The following is a 19035-nucleotide window of genomic DNA, read 5'->3' as shown; positions in this document are numbered from 1 at the left end:
GCTCCACCTTTGATACAGGTAGTCTTTAAGTGGAATAATATGTTATTGGTTGTGTGAAATCGTTATCCTTTTTATCAACTGATTTATATAATTAATTAAACAAGGAAATTTTTGTTCTAATCTTGTAGAGAGAAAGCGAGAAGCTTCAGAATTGCTGACACAGAAGGAAAGAAAGCAAGTTTGGATGGTAATGGATGTCCTTGGCATCTAAGCTGGCCTCTAGATAAGGCACAGACGGAGGCTACTGACAAACTTCTATTGATAAAAGTCTTAACAACATTGTTCCTTTGTTTTTATAGTTCTGGTTCTAATTAAGAATGGTTTTTAGAGTTCAGCTGAGGATTTGACCGGGAGTCGACTGGCTGCGTGAGCCGGCTGTGCAAAGCCATATGAATGGTTACGGGGAAATATAGTTATTGGGGTCAGTTGAGTACAGTCTGCTGATCATTTCCAAACTAAAATGATTTTTAGAATCACACTCTTAAGTTCTTTTCTGGAAGACCATGTTCGACTGTTATTCTGGTACCACGAAATAATCGATATAAAATAATCATCACTTGTGGAATGCATACCCAACTCAGGCTTCGATACCCTCCAGCACAAAAAGCCATGCATTCCCGAATATAGGTTCCTTCGCGAAAACCAATCAGTTCGTCTTCCTGCATAACATACAGAGTGCTGTCAGTGTTTCTTTGGAACATGCTATATAGGGCGATTCACGGAGATATCCAAATCTTTTAATACGTTATTCTACAAGCAAAACTAAAGCAAAAAGTTCATATAAACATAGGTCGCTACAACTTCTGTTGAAAACTTTCTGAAATTGTTTTGAATTTAAAAACAAATTGGGCCAAGTAGTTAATAAATTAAAAAAATTACGAAATTACTTCTTTGCTTCTGTGGATGTTGTGGAAAAATGCTGCAGATACACGTCTGGGACATGTTTTACTAGATTCACCAGACCACTGATAACAAAATGAATGGAAATCATGCTTTAATTTAACCTCATACAATTTTGCGATGGCTTCATATTAGCGAAGTTGATAAATTTCAGGTAAAATCTTTTACTAGCCGTAACTCCGTAACTAAACATTTGCGGACCTATGTTTACATGATTATTTTTCTTTAGTTTTACTTGTAGAATAAAATATTAAAATATTTTCACATCTTCATGAATCACCCAGTATATTATTGGCCATTAAAATTGCAACTCCAAGGAAGATAATAAATAAAGAAAATTGTGCCTATACAATATAGTGGGAAGAATACATGTTTAAATTTTTAGATGATTTGGTGGTATACAGAATGCGAAACTGAGTTTATAGGGCTGCCACCTCTGGCACCAAAAACGTTAAAACGCGACTGAGCACTGAGCCAAACTGATATTGGATGACAGATGCGCTATGTGATCAAAAGTATCCGGACACCTGACTAAAAATGATTTACCTGTCCGTGGCGCCCTCCTTCGGTAATGCTGGAATTCAATATAGTGTTGGTCCACCCTTAGTCTTGACGATAGCTTTCACTCTCCCAGACATACGTTCAGTCAGGTGCTGGATGGTTTCTTGGGGAATGGCAGCCCATTCTTCACGGAGTGCTGCACTGAGGAGAGGTATCGATGTCAGTTGGTGAGGCCTGGCACGAAGTCTGTGTTCTGAAACATCCCAAAGGTGTAGGATTCAGGTCAGGACTCTTTGCAGGCCAGTCCATTACAGGGATATTATTGTCGTGTAACCACTCTGCCACAGGCCGTGTATTATGAACAGGTGCTCGAGCGTGTTGAAAATGCAATCACCATCCCCGAATTACTCTTCAACAGTGGGAAGCCAGAAGGTGCTTATAACATCAGTGTAAGCCTGTGCTGTGATAGTGCCACACAAAACAACAAGGGGTGAAAGCCCCCTCCATGAAAAACATCAGAACACCACAGCCTCCGAGTTTTACTGTTGACACTACAGAAGCTGACAGATGACGTTCACCGAGCATTCGCCATATCCACACCCTGCCATCGGATCGCCACATTGTGTACCGTGATTCGTCACTCCACACAATATTTTTCTACTGTTCAATCGACCAATGTTTACGCTCCTTACACCAAGCGAGGCATCATTTAGCATTAACCAGCGTGATATGTGGCTTATGAGCAGCCACTCGAACGTGAAATCCAAGTTTTCTCACCTCCTGCCTGACTGTAATAGTACTTGCAGTGGATCCTGATGCAATTTGGAAGTCCTGTGTGATGGTCTGGATGGATGTCTGACTATTACACATTACCACTCTCTCCAAATGTGGGCGCTCTCTGTCAGTCAACAGACGAGGTCGGTCTGTACGCTTTTGTGTTGCAAGTGTCCCTTCACGTTTCCACTTCACTATCACATCGGAAACAGTGGACCTAGGGATGTTTAGGAGTGTGGAAATCTCCTGTACATACGTATGACACAAGTGACACCCAATCACCTGCCCATATTCTTCGGAGCGCCCCATTCTGTTCTCTCTCGAAGTCTAATGACTACTGATGTCGCTGATGTAGAGTACCTGGCAGTAGGTGGCACCACAATGCACCTAATATGCAAAACATATGTTTCTGGCGGTGTCCGGATACTTTTGATCACATAGTGTACATCATTATATGTTGCTACTTGCGAGTTGTGGTGTGCTAGTCTCTTGGTACCCTACGACCAGATATTTTAATAGGCGTGAGACCTGGACAATGTACTGTTCTGGACAATTATCGAACACTTTGTCTTTAAAATTAAGTCAGGACTGCGCAGGTAACTTCAGTCTTCCATTATCTTGTTGAAAGGTAACATCATAGGGACCTTGACGATAGGGCACGTGAGAAATGTAACGCCTGCTGTTCAAATTATTGGCTAAACAAGAGCTGACTGTTGTGTATGCAATGGCACCACATACCATCATACAAGATTTTGGATCAGTATTGTGATGAGGCAGCCGGCCAGTGTGGCCGAGCGTTTCTAGGCGCTTCAGTCTGGAACCGCGCGACCGCTACGGTCGCAGGTTCGAGTCCTGCCTCGGGCATGGATGTGTGTGATGTCCTTAGGTTAGTTAGGTTTAAGTAGTTCTAAGCTCTAGGGGACTGATGACCTCAGATGTTAAGTCCCATAGTGCTCAGAGCCATTTGAACCATTTTTTGTGATGACGCATGCAGTCTGGCCGCATTCATTCTCCTTGGTGCCTCCACACGCAGCTATCCCCGTTGTGATGCTGTGCACCGGCACTATTCTGAACACGTAGGGTATTGCCACTCTTGTCTCCAGTGTTGTCGATGGGCACACCACTGTCTGCACGTCTCTATCCGCTCTTGCGTCAAGGGGAGCCAGAACAATGGCCTAAGAACTTAAGAGTGCATTACGCTCCAGACGTCGTCGTACTGTCTGTACTAGTCTTACTGCAAACTAGCCCATTTTCTCACTTAAGATACGTAACGAGACTGTACGCTCCTGCATAGCCAAGAGAACATTTTTCCTGTCTTCTTGGGCGCTAGTCGTATGGGGACTTGAGATCCTCCAGGACGTTGAGTTTGACTCTCCTGTACCCATCGATTCAGTATTGTCATGACAGTTGTGGGATCCCAGCAATGCCAGCAGCAGTATCGCAGAAGGATAAACCATAATCTTGATAGGGCGCGATCCTGCTGTTGTTGAATGACGACACATGCTGGTAGACATTTCTCTTTTATACACGGGGCATAACACAACTTACAAAAATTAGCAAACTGTAGAAAATAAAACTCCTACCTGCTTTGAGTGGTTGCCCTAAAATACTAATCATTTGTATATCCATGTATAAAACTTCGTTCCAGTTTGACGTTTCTTGCATTGTGCCTTGATGATGTTGCAATATTAATGGTCAGCAGCGTACTCGTATGCTACGCATAAGTGAACCAATTGAACTGCATCACGACTATGACAACAACGAATTCGATTTCCGTGTCTATTGATTCCCAGTTTCCAGAGTTATTATAATTTTCTTAATTTTACCAAATGTATGAAGACCTGTGGATCTGTTCATTCGTAATTTTAGTATATAATGTATTTCTTGCTTACATCTATCACTTTAAATCAAATAATGGAAAGTAATATTCGGCTATCGTAACAGGATCGGAATTGTCAAGAAAAAATAAAGTGTTCAGTCGATCCACTTTCATACCATTCTCTGCTAGAATTTTCATTACTTTTACTATTTCAAATGTCCTGTCGTGTAAAGATGTAATGTATTCTTGTGAACTGTACGGAAGTAGCAAGGCGCAGGACATTAACAGTGCTCTCGCACTGAACGCTTGACTGGAATACGCTGCATTCGGTACAGCTGGTTCAGTTCTGTTTGACTCACTGTGGAGTGTAGGACAGGCCTTGAAGGCCAGTTCATCCGCTGCAGACTTCACATGGAGTGCCCATGGGCAGCGCCTTGATAACCAGCATGTGAACGTCCGCGAGATAATACGAGACCTTGGTAATGGTGCTCAGCATTTGTTCCGAAGGTAAGCATTATGAAAAAAATATAACAGGCTTATTTTAAGTAAAGCAAGTGGATTGTTATAAACTAGAGTCCAGAAGATAGAAATAAACGAGAAAACGGGAAAAAGAAAGATGTGAAACGAATATTTATGTGAATGAAGTCAAGATATCTCCACCGTTCCTTCTCTGAAGAGTACAGTGAAACGCAAAGTGTTGCATTTGACCCGTGGTGTCTCAGTGGTGTTTGAAGTTCCTTACTGAGCAGCCTCAATTTTTTTTAAAACTGGTAGTGAAGTTCACTATTTAATGCTATGAAGACGGTGTTTGGATCCTTTTTTATACGGCACGGGGACAGGAGTGACCAGAGTTCGCTCATAGTCAGTAGGTTAACGTGGGAGAGGGGTCGGCAAACAGCCCACACTCAGGCAATCAGTACTTTGCTCGCAGCACCGTATATTCAAGAGACGATGCTACAACTCCAACAGGACGTTTTGAACGTAAAAATTCAACCTAAGGAAAAAATACAAACGTAAGATTGTATACTAAAAACCGATCTCCTCGTCCGGGGAGCACCAAGAGATGTCTTCGAACCTCTGTTACATCTTCTGCCTCACCCGTTTTGCAGACTTCCTAGACCGTGGAGCCACTCGTACTCAGTACGGTAGCTCCTCAATTGGCATCACGAGAATTAACGATGGGTGGACATGTCTAATAAGTTTTCTTGGGAGTGGTACCACTGTGTCTTAGAAAGAGAGGTGTAATCGTCTTACTAAGCGCCAAGTGTTAAAAAACACAACCATATTACCACCACTAGCAGTCTTAGTTCTACAGGTGTATACAAGTACCCACGTTAAAAGCTACGCTGACTTTATAAATCAACGTATGGCATTACCTCTGAATGAAGTCTTTTTGCCAGACAAATACCGTGACACTGAATATAGACGGTGATCGCCAGACTGTATAGTATCAGATCAACACGTCGCCGATAGTGCAACCTCGTAATAAAATTACTACATTTTGAAAGCGATTCTGCTAGGAGCGTGGTATGAAACCAGTATTTGCAACTCCCTCATGCCGCCTCCGCTAGATAGTATTTGTAACGCATTCTGTCTCGATGCCATGTGAGAGGTTCTGCGATATATCCACTGAATTATAGGTCATGATTGATTGAGAAGCATCACAAAAAGTAGTAGATGGTGTGATGATTGAGGTCACAAGAAATGTACACTGGCTTTTCAGATCTCTAGTGCTATGCATTCGGTAGAAATGATGTCTATGATTGTAATCAAGTCTTTCCATCAACCACATACATACGTTGGATCATATGGAGAAGTATATAAATTATTACAGCCCCTAGTGAATCATATTTCTGGCACACTCATATCTCGAAACGAGCCACCTTTCTCGAACCTATCTGCTACAGTAAAATTCCAACATGGTTTTAGATAGTCTCTATGCATCTTGCAACTATCCCTCAGACTCTGCGCTACCGTCCCTGCAACTCTGCGCATCTGATTGTTCCAATGTAAGTCGGAACTGAGTAGAAGTTGAAGAAAGCTATAGCTACCACCCTCTGTAACCCATATAGAAAAAAGTGAAGGTAAATTACTCCGACAGAACTTCGTTTTGTACATTCGACGGAAACGAAGTCTGCATCCTCCAACACAAGGCAGTATAAAAGACAGTATGGGTACTGGAGGAGGGACGTCGATTTTGGTACTGCATTGTGGTGCTTCTCCAAACTACAGGCAGGTACTACAGATCACATCCCTCGGCGCCCATTCACGTCTATGACCCCAACATTCTATCATCTTTAATCTGCACCATCCACCAGAGGGAAATTACAAACTATGAAAGCTCCACTAACTTAATGTGATAGAGAACTTGATAAGATTTTTAGCGCATCGCTCTCCTCCAATACATCGAAAACAAATACCGCATGCATAGCGGCTTCAAACACATGTGACGATCTATTAAATATGCAGGTATCGATCCACTGCACACCAGTTTAAAGTTTCATAACCTATACTGTAGGAGGATGACCGTATCCCATAGACTATACTGAACGTAGCAAGAGCTGCTCACTGTGACTCTGTATCATTGTTTGAAACATTGTTTTTTCTGCTGTAACACGCTTTGTACAGCGCCATACATTTCGAGTTTCCGCGACGACTTCGAGGTCTGTGTCAGGTTCTAAACTGACATTAACACATTCTGAATCATTGCCTCTCGCAGAAAAATAGACGTGGCACGGTATAAATCATGTTGTTACTGCACCTACCATAACATTCCGCATACACTGGATGATTTTAAATAAAACATAAGGAAACTGGAAGAGTTTGGCGGCGTTGTGAAGAGTTTACAAACTGCTGACCGAAAGTGACTGATGATCTCTACATTTAAATTCATCTGTCACAGTGACAAAATAGCTTATGGCCCCATGTTCCTCATTTTAGAGTCATTCACACGATCACTGTTTCGGTGCTATCCGTCCCCAGAATTTGTTATCCCTCCACCAAAACTTATTCTCCAACTCAAATAAGTGACGTCAGTCAATCATTATGTGGCAGCCAACAACGCACCAGTGGACGGATGGGATGGAAAAGACTCCGCTGATGTACTGATATAATAAGCATAACAGTTGATTGTGTGAACAATTTTACCAATTTTACAATAATTTCAATACTGGCCAATGATGTGACAGCATGTTTCCCAATTTCAGTATCATAGCTAAACCACCCCCTCCCCACTTTGCAAATATGATTGCGAATGTGGATAGATGAATGTGCAGTACATCAATGCATTGTTAATTCTCAGACACACCCATCATCAAAGTAATTCAGACAGCACTCTACATATTTCTAACACTTCGAGCATTGTGCCTACTTTACGATCTATCTCTATGCTGATGGGAGTCAAAGAGCATTCTCACAGTCTTAGGGTGAAATTAGATACTGAAAAAACCCCCTCGCACTGTCATTGACCAAACCGCCATGCAGCACCATTACCGATTTAATCTGCAATCGACCAGAAGTAGAACACTATGTTCCAATCTCGTGAATGAATGGATCTTGCCGAGTCCTTGCCAATCCAAGTACACAAGATTTCTCGAGATGCGCCCATGTCGAGGAGGTTAGCACTCCTTATCGATGTATGGTAACTTATTTGAAAGTGTTGTGATTTAATAACAGATGGTGAAGAAGAACAAGAAATGGGTGATGGAGCTCCAAACGGATGGAGTTCAAAGCATTTTTACGTAAATCAACCTAGCTATCAATTTTAAAGTATTATTCCAGAGCCTAGGATCAGTACCTGGAAGGTATTGGGAAGAGAGTACATAGACACACACACTCCTAAGGCTACAATGTTCCGCAGTTACACGGGATATAATGTTAGAACGGTTGCGTTTCCAGCCTATCAGTCATATGGAATGTAGCGCTGTTAATATTCCAATGTAAGAAATATATTTCAAGTGCATGGCACGCATCCTTCTTCCTGGTTTCTCTACGATAAACTATGTTATCGAACCGTTAAACCAAAAAAACTATTTCCGTAAAGCATTTGCTCTGTGTGATACGAGTACAATATAGCTTTCCGGAGGCATATAGTGTCCACTGTTCACATCCGATCTTGAGTCAGAAATTATACGATGCCTGAATCAGGCCTATATATATAATTATGGTTAGTAACGGGGAATACGTCTTACAAGCAAAACAGATAAATACATAGCAGCACCATCTGACATATGAAAATTACAAGTCATTCCGCCACTAGCTCTGTAAACAGCACATCTGTCAAGCAAATCTATACATTGGATAGCAGTACCTCACAAGCACCTATCGCTAACTTAGTTATGAAGCTGAAGTCTTGATTTTACACCCAAGATCCGACAGGGTGAAGGAGTACATCGCATAAATCATAGTTCGTTTAGAGGAATGTGTCACGTTTCATCACACGTGCGATGGAAGTCCTCTGATGACCGACAGGTTTACCATTAAATATCGCAGGTAGACAGTGCTTTAAATCACATACAGAACACATGGCTGTATATGAGTCAAACGCAGGCTATGTCATGCGACTGATGGATCCTGACAGAACAGTAGAAAAATTGAACGACAGCAACTTCTCCCTGTAGAATGCATCATCAGTCAACCATTAAATTGTACCTCGTTACAGCTCCATCTCAATCGAGCACTACGTCCGCTCTCTGTCATACTTTAACGCAGATGCTTGTTAAGTTTAGAGGCGGAAAGTCCTCTATCTTCCTGAAAACCGTCAAATACAGTAGTCAACTCACGTGTATCACTGGTACCTCGATAGACATACAGTATAACGCTGCCTCGAAAGGAAAAAAAAAATGACTGCTTCCCTGATTCCCTTCGGATACTTCTTGGTGCCGCATATTTGTTCCCATGTACAAATTGCTCTGCACCAGCCAGTAGATACGCAAGTACTTCCTCAATTTCCCCTCTTTTCGGTGTATATTCGATCAATTTATATCCATCCCCCCCCCCCTACATTTTTCGCAATTCTGTCGATTTTATGTCAATTCCATCCATGCAATCATGACATAACCTCTCGTTCTGTGTTCTAAAACTGCTTGTAAATGTAGTACATCCACCAAACCCTAGCCCAAATGCACTGATTGGGAAGCATCGTATAGCACTGTACTCCATTGTATCCAGTCACCTCCACATTTGGAGAGTGTTTGCTAGGTTTTCTGTATGTCTGTGTATAGCCATGTGTCCCGGAAGGCTCCCAGGACCCACAGTACACCTGAGTTAGCAATCGAGTGAAGATCTGCCACGCATTATATCCTGAGCAACATTGACTTGTGGATCCACACTATGCCATGTACAGGATAGGGTTTAAAGGTGTATCCACCACGCGAGATAGCATTCAAGTGTGGATCTGCCATGCAATATATATATATATATATATATATATATATATATATATATATATATATATATATATATATATATATACCAATGTTTGGAGGCGGATCCACTACACGTTGCATCTGGAACAGAGCTCACAGGTGGACCAATCACGCGCTTGGGTGTAAAATCAAGACTTCAGCTTCAAGCTTCATAACTAAGTTTGCGATAGGTGGTTGTGAGGCACTGCTATCCCAGGTATAGATTTGCATGACAGATGTGCTGTTTACAGAGTTATTGACGAAATGACTTGTAATTTTTACGTGTTGGTTGCTGCTGCTATGCATTTATCTGTTTTGCTTGTAAGACGCATTCCCTGTTACCGACCATAATTTTATATAGGTCTGATGCAGGCATTGTATAAATTCTGAAGCGTGATTGGGTGTGAACAGTGGACGCTATCCATTTCTGGAAAGGTATATTGTGCTTGTATCACACAGAGCCAATGTTTTAAGGAAGTAGTTTTTTCGCTTTATGATTCGATAACATACTTTGTCGTAGAGAAACTGGGAAGAAGGATGTATGTGATGCAATTGAAATATATGTTTTACATTGGAATATTAACAACGCTACATTCCATATGACTGATAAGTTGGAAAGCGATCTAACATTATATCCCGTTTTAAGAGCGGAACATTGTAGTTTTAGGAGTGCATGTGTTCATGTTCTCTCTTACCGATATCTTTCAGGTACTGATCCTAGACTATGGAATAATACTTTAAAGTTGACAGCTTGGTTGATTTGCGTAAAAATGCTTTGAACTCCATCCGTCTGGAGGTCCATCTTGCATAAAAATCACCCGTTTCTTGTTCTTCTTTACCATCTGTTATTACATCACAACACTTTCAAATCTGTTAATATACATCGATAAGGAGTTCTAATCTCCTCGCATGGATACATCTCGAGACGTCTTGTGCTCTTGGATGGGCGCCGACTCGGCCACCTCCATTCATTCACGAGACTTGGAATGTAGTGTTCTACTTCTGCTCGATTGCAGATTAAATCGGTAATGGTGCTGCATGACGGGTTGGCCAATGACAGTGCGAGGTTTTTTTTTCAGTATCTAATTTTACCCTAAGACTGTGAGAATGCTCTTTGAATCCCATCAGCATAGGGATAGATCGTAAATTAAGCACTGTGATCGAAGTGTTAGAAATATGTAGAGCACTTTCTGGTATACTTTGATGATGGTTGTGGGAAACATGCTATCACATCATTGATCGGTTCTAGGCGCTTCTGCCTGGAACCGCGCGACTGCTGCGATTGCAGGTTCGAATCCTGCCTCGGGCATGGATTTGTGTTGTGTCCTTAGGTTAGTTCGGTATAAGTGGTTCTACGTTATAGGGGACTGATGACCTCAGATGTTAAGTCCCACAGTGCTCAGAGCCATTTGAACCATTTGAACATCATTGGTCGTTGTTGAAATTACTGTAAAATTGGTAAAATTGTTCACACAATCAACTGCAATGCTTATTATTTCAGTACATCAGCGGTGTCTTTTCCATCCCATCCATCCACGGGTGCGCTGTTGGCTGCCACATAATGATTGACTGACTTCGCTTGTTTGAGTTGGAGAAAGGTTTTGGTTGAGGAACAAAACCTTTTGGGGAAGGATATCACCGAAACAGTGATCACGTACATGACTGTAATATGAGGAATCAGTCGAAATGGAATGATGGGCTATCAGCTATTCTGTCACTATGACAGATGAGTTTACATGTAGAGGTCTTAATCACTTTCAGGCAGCAGTTTGGAAACTATGCAGAACGCTGCCAAACTGTTCCAGACTCCTTATGTTGCAAATGTCTTTTATTAAAAATCATCTAATGTGTGCAGAATGTTATGGTAGGCACAGTAACAACATGAATTACACTGTGCCACGCATAGTTTTCTGCGAGAGGCAATGGATCAGAATGTGTTAAAGTCAGTTCAGAATCTGACACGGACCTCAAAATAGTGTCAGAAAAACAAAGTGTATGGCACTGTACAAAGCGTGTTACAGCAGAAAAAACAATGTTTCAAACAATGACACAGAGTCACAGTGAGCAGCTCTTAGTACGTTCAGTATAGTCTATGGGATACGGTCATCCTCCTACAGTATAGGTTATGAAACTTTAAACTGGTGTGCAGTGGATCGATACCTGCATATTTAATAGATCGTCACATGTGTTTGAAGCCGCTATGCATGCGGTATTTGTTTTCGATGTATTGGAGGAGAGCAATGCGGTAAAAATCTTATCAAGTTCTCTTTCGGATGAAGTAAGTGGAGCTTTTATAGTTTGTAATATTTCTCTGGTGGATGGTACAGAATAATGATGATAGAATGTTGGAGTCATAGACGTGAATGGGCGCCGAAGGATGTGATCTGTAGTACCTGCTTGTAGTTTGGAGAAGCACCACAATGCAGTACCAAAATCGACGTCCCTCCTCCAGTACCCATACTGTCTTTTATACTGCCTTGTGTTGGAGGATGCAGACTTCGTTTCCGTCGAATGTACACTCCTGGAAATTGAAATAAGAACACCGCGAATTCTTTGTCCCAGAAAGGGGAAACTTTATTGACACATTCCTGGGGTCAGATACATCACATCATCACACTGACAGAACCACAGGCACATAGACACAGGCAACAGAGCATGCACAATGTCGGCACTAGTACAGTGTATATCCACCTTTCGCAGCAATGCAGACTACTATTCTCCCATGGAGACGATCGTAGAGATGCTGGATGTGCGGGACCGTAGCCCAGCTTCATGGAGACGGTTGCGAATGGTCCTCGCCGATACCCCAGGAGCAACAGTGTCCCTAATTTGCTGGGAAGTGGCCGGTCCCCTACGGCACTGTGTAGGATCCTACAGTCTTGGCGTGCATCCGTGCGTCGCTGCGGTCCGGTCCCAGGTCGACGGGCACGTGCACCTTCCGCCGACCACTGGCGACAACATCGATGTACTGTGGAGACCTCACGCCCCACGTGTTGAGCAATTCGGTGGTACGTCCACCCGGCCTCCCGCATGCCTACTATACGCCCTCGCTCAAAGTCCGTCAACTGCACATACGGTTCACGTCCACGCTGTCGCGGCATGCTACCAGTGTTAAAGACTGCGATGGAGCTCCGTATGCCACGGCAAACTGGCTGACACTGACGGCGGCGGTGCACAAATGCTGCGCAGCTAGCGCCATTCAACGGCCAACACCGCGGTTCCTGGTGTGTCCGCTGTGCCGTGCGTGTGATCATTGCTTGTACAGCCCTCTCGCAGTGTCCGGAGCAAGTATGGTGGGTCTAACACACCGGTGTCAATGTGTTCCTTTTTCCATTTCCAGGAGTGTACAAGACGAAGTTCTGTCGCAGTAATTTACCTTCACTTTTTTCTATATGGGTTACAGAGGGTGGTAGCTATAGCTTTCTTCAGCTTCTACTCAGTTCCGACTTACATTGGAACAATCAGATGCGCAAAGTTGCAGGGACGGTAGCCCAGAGTCTGAGGGGTAGTTGCAAGATGCATAGAGACTATCTAAAACCATGCTGGAATTTTACTGTAGCAGATAGGTTCGAGAAAGGTGGCTCGTTTCGAGATATGAGTGTGCCAGAAATATGATTCACTAGTGGCTGTAATAATTTATATACTTCTCCATAGGATCCAACGTAGGTATGTGGTTGATGGAAAGACTTGATTACAATCATAGACATCATTTCTACCGAATGCGTAGCACTAGAGATCTGAAAAGCCAGTGTACATTTCTTGTGACCTCAATCATCACACCATCTACTACTGTTTGTGATGCTTCTCAATCAATCATAACCTATAATTCAGTGGATATATCGCAGAACCTCTCACATGGCATCGAGACAGAATGCGTTACAAATACTATCTAGCGGAGGCGGCATGAGGGAGTTGCAAATGCTGGTTTCATACCACGCTCCTTAGCCGAATCGCTTTCAAAATGTAGTAATTTTATTACGAGGTTGCACCATTGGCGATGTGTTGATCTAATACTATACATTCGGCAATCGCCGTCTATATTCAGTGTCACGGTATTTGTCTGGAAAAAACACTTCATTCAGAGGCAATGCCATACGCAGATTTATAAAGCCAGTACAGCTTTTAACATGGATACTTGTATGCACCTGTAGAACGAAGACCGCTTGTGATAGTAATATGGTTGTTCTTTTTTTTTAACATCTGGCGCTTTGCAAGACGATTACGCCTCTCTTTCTAAGAAACGGTGGTACCACTCGCAAGAAAACTTATTAGACATGTCCACCCATCGTTGATTCTCGGTCAGTATTATTTCGTATCGCTGGCAATCATTTATTGAAGATGAATTATACTTAGTAGTAGGGGGTGCATGATAGGTTCGCCTTGAACATCAGGCTTATAAAGTATGTGTTTGTGTTCCGACATGTGCAAAAGAAATGTCTATGTCCTGTCATATGCAAGGTATGGATTTTGATGTGGAATACTATGATAGAAAAGGGGAGAGTATGTCAAGTCATAAGAATGGTACAGATATTTCTATTTCCATAGCCACGGCCGTCTGCAGGGTGTATTTCCGATACTTCGCTCATTGTCGAATGTTGATCACTTGAGATGGCGAACATAACATTTAATTGTAAGTATAGCGTACAAATATGTATGTGAGCGATTTCCTATGATAATTCTGTCTAGGGGTGTTTGTCGTGCATCGCCAGTGTCCTGCAGCAGTAATAATTCACGATTCCCTTTAAGAACAGGAGCTGTCCGAATGGAAAGGTCTGTTGGTAGCGTAGGAAGGAATGTAGCTGACTTAACCATATCGTCCTCTAGGCTGTCAAATAGTGAACTAATACTTAATATGTGTTCGGTAGCTTTCGTGATCGCGTGGAAATCTGAGTAGATTCAACACGGACATGTGTTTGCGCTGGTCTGTTATCCCTACCATGCAAATTGTTCAGTCTACTGCTTCTTCACATTTCGCACCTTTATTTAGTTGAGAGGACATCGATTGTGGTGTGTGCATATAGCAGCTGAAAGACAGGTGGAAGACACGTTTGCTGGTTCTCTAGACATGAGAAACACATTACTTGACTTTGTAAATTATAGGGATGATTCAGAATCTGTTACATAACTGACATTGGTATTCGTGAATGGAAATATCAGTTTTGTCTACTTTTTTCCAATTCTCACATAAAGGTTTTTGCACACAGGATAAGTTTCCATTTATTCTATGGTTGACAGCACGCTCCACCTAGCTATAGTTTAGGGTTTCTAGAGAAATAATTTCCAGTCTGTATCTTCAGAATTATGTCGTGCAAGTGATAATGCTATGCAAGCGATATTGCAGTGTGCTTGATATCGAGAAGCAAGTGAAAATGTTATAATAATCTGGCATAACATGCAAAATTACATACGTTCTTGTCATGCTAGAGTCTGGAGATGTGTGTAGAAAAGGAAGCAAGCAAGCAGGTCTGGACCAGATACATCAACGCCATTGTGCCGAGGAGGAAATGAGTTCATATTTGCACAACAGTTCTGAGAGTGACTTCGATCCACTGAGGGCACGCAGGTCACGCATTGGGAGTGGATGTCCACCAACCTCGTGGGAAGTATCCAGTTTGCATATACTGCCTGTCTGAGCAGTATATGTACGAATTATGTAAAATGGGTGATTTTGAATGGTGCAGCATATGAATTGTATGTTTACTGCATCGACACAGTATGCGGTGATAGATTGCTGGGTTGGGGATCAGTTTCATGTTCTAATATTCAAGCTCCAGTCCTCAATGGGAGAGCAGTGTAACTGAGTCGGTGTAATATGGCGATGTGTGTAAAATACTTTTTGCCACTGAAAGTCTCTTCTACAGAAAAAAAGGGTGGACAATGCTTCCACACTGGTGGAATCAGTAATTCGGTGGGTAAATTCGATAAGATCCAATCATAAACCTTCATTAACAAGACATCCGTTGTGCTGGGATATAGGAGTCTCTACACAATGGTGAGAACGTTATCGGCACCCCTAAGCGTTCCCTCGTATTTTCCTTGTTGTTCTATCGATAGTGATGTTGATTTTGGTACACCAGCCCACATCAGTGATGTATTTCCAAGCATTATGTCTGCGGGTGCGGTATTCATTACCACACATAGTGCTGAACGCCTGTCCTTCATAACACTTGTTTGAGAGAATATTGGCAGGATCCAGCACCTTCCAGAAGCGCTGATTCGAAGACTCTGTCAGATAATTTCCTAGGACTGAGCAGAATCAAGACATATAGCTGGTGTGAGTGTAGGCATAGTGTGTCCGAAGCTCGTGGTCGTGCGGTAGCGTTCTCGCTTCCGCGCCCGGGTTCGATTCCTGGCGGGGTCAGGGATTTTCTCTGCCTCGTGATGACTGGGTGTTGTGTAATGCCCTTAGGTTAGTTAGGTTTAAGTAGTTCTAAGTTCTAGGGGACTGATGACCATAGATGTTAAGTCCCATAGTGCTCAGAGCCCAGTGTAGGCATACTGTAATTTTTTCGGGCACTGTACAGATATAAAAGATAACTGCACTGTTTGTTTGAAATGTGTATGTGTTGCTGTGCAAAGTTACTGTGGCTTATGTCATGGCATGATCAGAGAAAATGAGTGTTTGTCCTATCGTGAGGGATGTATAGATTCAGCACATGAATAACTGTGAGGATGTGAGAGAGATTTTTACGTGGAAAATTATGTGCACTGGAGATACTGAGATTCGTTCCAGAACAATAGCTATCAAGAGGAGACATTACCTGTTCATCAATAGGTGTCAGCCTGTAGTTGCAATCGTAATATTTACTTGTAGTTACACTCTTAAATATGTTACTGGCTCCCAATATTCTTGTGAGTGATGATGATCTGTAGACAGCTTTGGCGGGTTTTAATTGCCAGTGCAATATGGCCATGTGTAGAAACTAGTTTTTTTGCCGCTGAAAAACACGTCTGCAGAGAAAAAGGGCGTACAGTGGTCCCACACCGGTAGCAGCAGCAGTTTGACAGGTAAATTCAGTGACGGATGGGTTGTCCCATTAGGATTGCTAGGAACAATGCACCCTGTGCTGTTCTGGGAAGCATGGAAACATCTCTCAGCACTGGACCCGCACCTCAGCTATGCCACACCAGCAATGGTGCCTAGGTGAACACGTATTTCGACAGGAATTTCTCAGATGTCAAGTATGAAAGGGATGCTCTGCCTGATGCTTGAGGGTCCTGAAAGGACACCTGTGCATTGCTAGGTGGCTGACAGCCGCGGCCATGTCGCCACTTAGCGTGGCCTGCCGATGCACCTGGGCTCCAGTGTCGGCGTCGGGCATCAGGTGGTGGTATGTATTTTTTATTAGTGATCTTTTGTTTAAACTATATTCCATCGATTTTATCGACCAATAGAATGCTGAAAATTAAGTAAACTACCCCCATACATATGAAGAATACCGATTTAATTCATTTGCATAAATTTTTTATATCAATGTGGTGTTAGCAGTTCAGTAGTTAAGGGAAGGGCGTGTGTGAGCGGGTGACATGGAGCAGAACAGCAGTTTAAGTAGAGAACAATAGTTTAAGGGGATGGGTGACAAAGAATAATGTGCCAGAAATGGCGTTAAGAAGCATGTGAAATTCGAAAAGTGTATCAGAAGTTGGTGGGAGAACATAACTAATTACTTAATTTGGTATCAAAGGCGGTACAATAGTGTAAGTACATAGGGGAGACATGGAAAACCACTTAACAGAACAATAGGTTAAGTGCTGACAAAGGCCCAAGCATTTAGGTTAAGACACCCAGATTACAGTGCCGAACATTAGGTTATGGAACATGTTTGCCCCTTGTAACCGCTTCTTACAAGACCTACATATTTCTAAACAACAGAGAATGATGACCAAGAGAAATCCAACCCCACAGACTGAATTTATATAAATAAACAACATACCCTTGAATTTCCTGTTATGAGATCCTTCCTCACCACCAGACTGCCATCTTGGATTCTGTCATGGAATGGACGGCAGTGCCCTCTGGTGCCAGTACTGTGTACTAGGTCAGTTGGACTCTGGACCTAGGGATGAACACACTTGATGGTGGTACTGCCTCTAATTGTTTAAATAAGGACTGAAAATAAAGACTGAAAATAAAGACTTATGTCCTGAAAGGGAAGAGTCCTTTTCCCACCAATCCCTTGGAAGAGGTGGTGGTCAAATGACTTAAGTTTGCGGAGGTAGCCTAAGTGCCCTTTTTTCCCACCATTTTCTTACAAGGGAACCTCCCCATCGCACCCCCCTCAGATTTAGTTATAAGTTGGCACAGTGGATAGGCCTTGAAAAACTGAACACAGATCAATCGAGAAAGCAGGAAGAAGATGTGTGGAACTATGAAAAAAATAAGCAAAATATACAAAGTGAATAGTCCATGCGCAAGACAGGCAACATATAAAATGGTCTGAGGTCAGAAGCACTATGGTCCCGTGGCTAGCGTGAGCAGCTGCAGAAAGAGAGTTCCTTGGTTCAAGTCTTCCCTCGAGTGGAAAGTTTAATTTTTTTTATTTTCAGACAATTATCAAAGTTCAGGCAGTCACACATAATCAACTTCGCTCTCCAAAATTACAGGACATGTTCAGATTTGCTTGGGCATATGCAGGATTTGACAGTCTACACACAGAAAAATTTGAAAACGTTAAAAACATATGTTTTGACAGAGCACAGGGAAAACTGTGCGTCTGTGAAACTGTTGCATTCATTTGTTGCAGTTTATGTGACAAACTCTTATGTTTTCATCATTTTTTTGGGAGTGACTATCACATCCACAAGAAAACCTAAATCGTGCAAGGTAGAAGAATCTTTCTACCCATTCGTCAAGTGTACAAGTTAGGTGGGTCGACAACATATTCCTGTCATGTGATGCACATGTTGTCACCAGTGTCATATAGAATATATCAGACGTGTTTTCCTGTAGAGGAATCGGTTGACCTATGACCTTGCGATCAAATGTTTTTGGTTCCCATTGGAGAGGCACGTCCTTTCATCTATTAATCGCACGGTTTTGCGGTGCGGTCGCAAAACACAGACACTTAACTTATTACCTTGAACAGAGACGTCAATGAACGAACGGACAGATCATAACTTTGCGAAAATAAAGACAGTAAACTTTTCACTTGAGGGAAGACTTGAAGCAAGGACCTCTCGTTCTGCAGCTGCTCACGCTAACCACAAGTCCACGGCTCTCTTGAGCTCAGACTATCCTTGATGTTGCCTATCTTGGGCATGGACTACTCAGTTTGTATATTTTGCTTATTTTTTTCATAGTTCCACACAACTTCTTCCTGTTTTCTCGATTGATCTGTGTTCAGTTTTTCAAGGCCTATCCACTGTGCCAACTTATAACTAAATCTGAGGGGGGTGCGATAAGGAGGTTCCCTTGTTAGGTTAGTGGAGGTAGCTGTGGTGTGTTGCATTGTCCTGGTGGAATTTGAACTTACCACCATTTTCTGGTGGGTGGGAGGAGTTTACCAGTGAGTGAGAGGTTAATTAATTGACCAATTTAATTCAGCAGTCCATCAAATTGCTGAGTGAGAGGAGCTATTCCAATAACTCAGACCTGAAAGTGTACAAGAAGCAGCGAGGGGGTGTGGGGTGTTGGGG

The sequence above is a fragment of the Schistocerca gregaria genome, chromosome 4 (assembly GCF_023897955.1).
Source record: "Schistocerca gregaria isolate iqSchGreg1 chromosome 4, iqSchGreg1.2, whole genome shotgun sequence".
Classification (NCBI taxonomy): domain Eukaryota; kingdom Metazoa; phylum Arthropoda; class Insecta; order Orthoptera; family Acrididae; genus Schistocerca; species Schistocerca gregaria.
The sequence above is the reverse complement of the archived record's forward strand: the minus strand, read 5'-3'. Positions refer to the sequence as shown.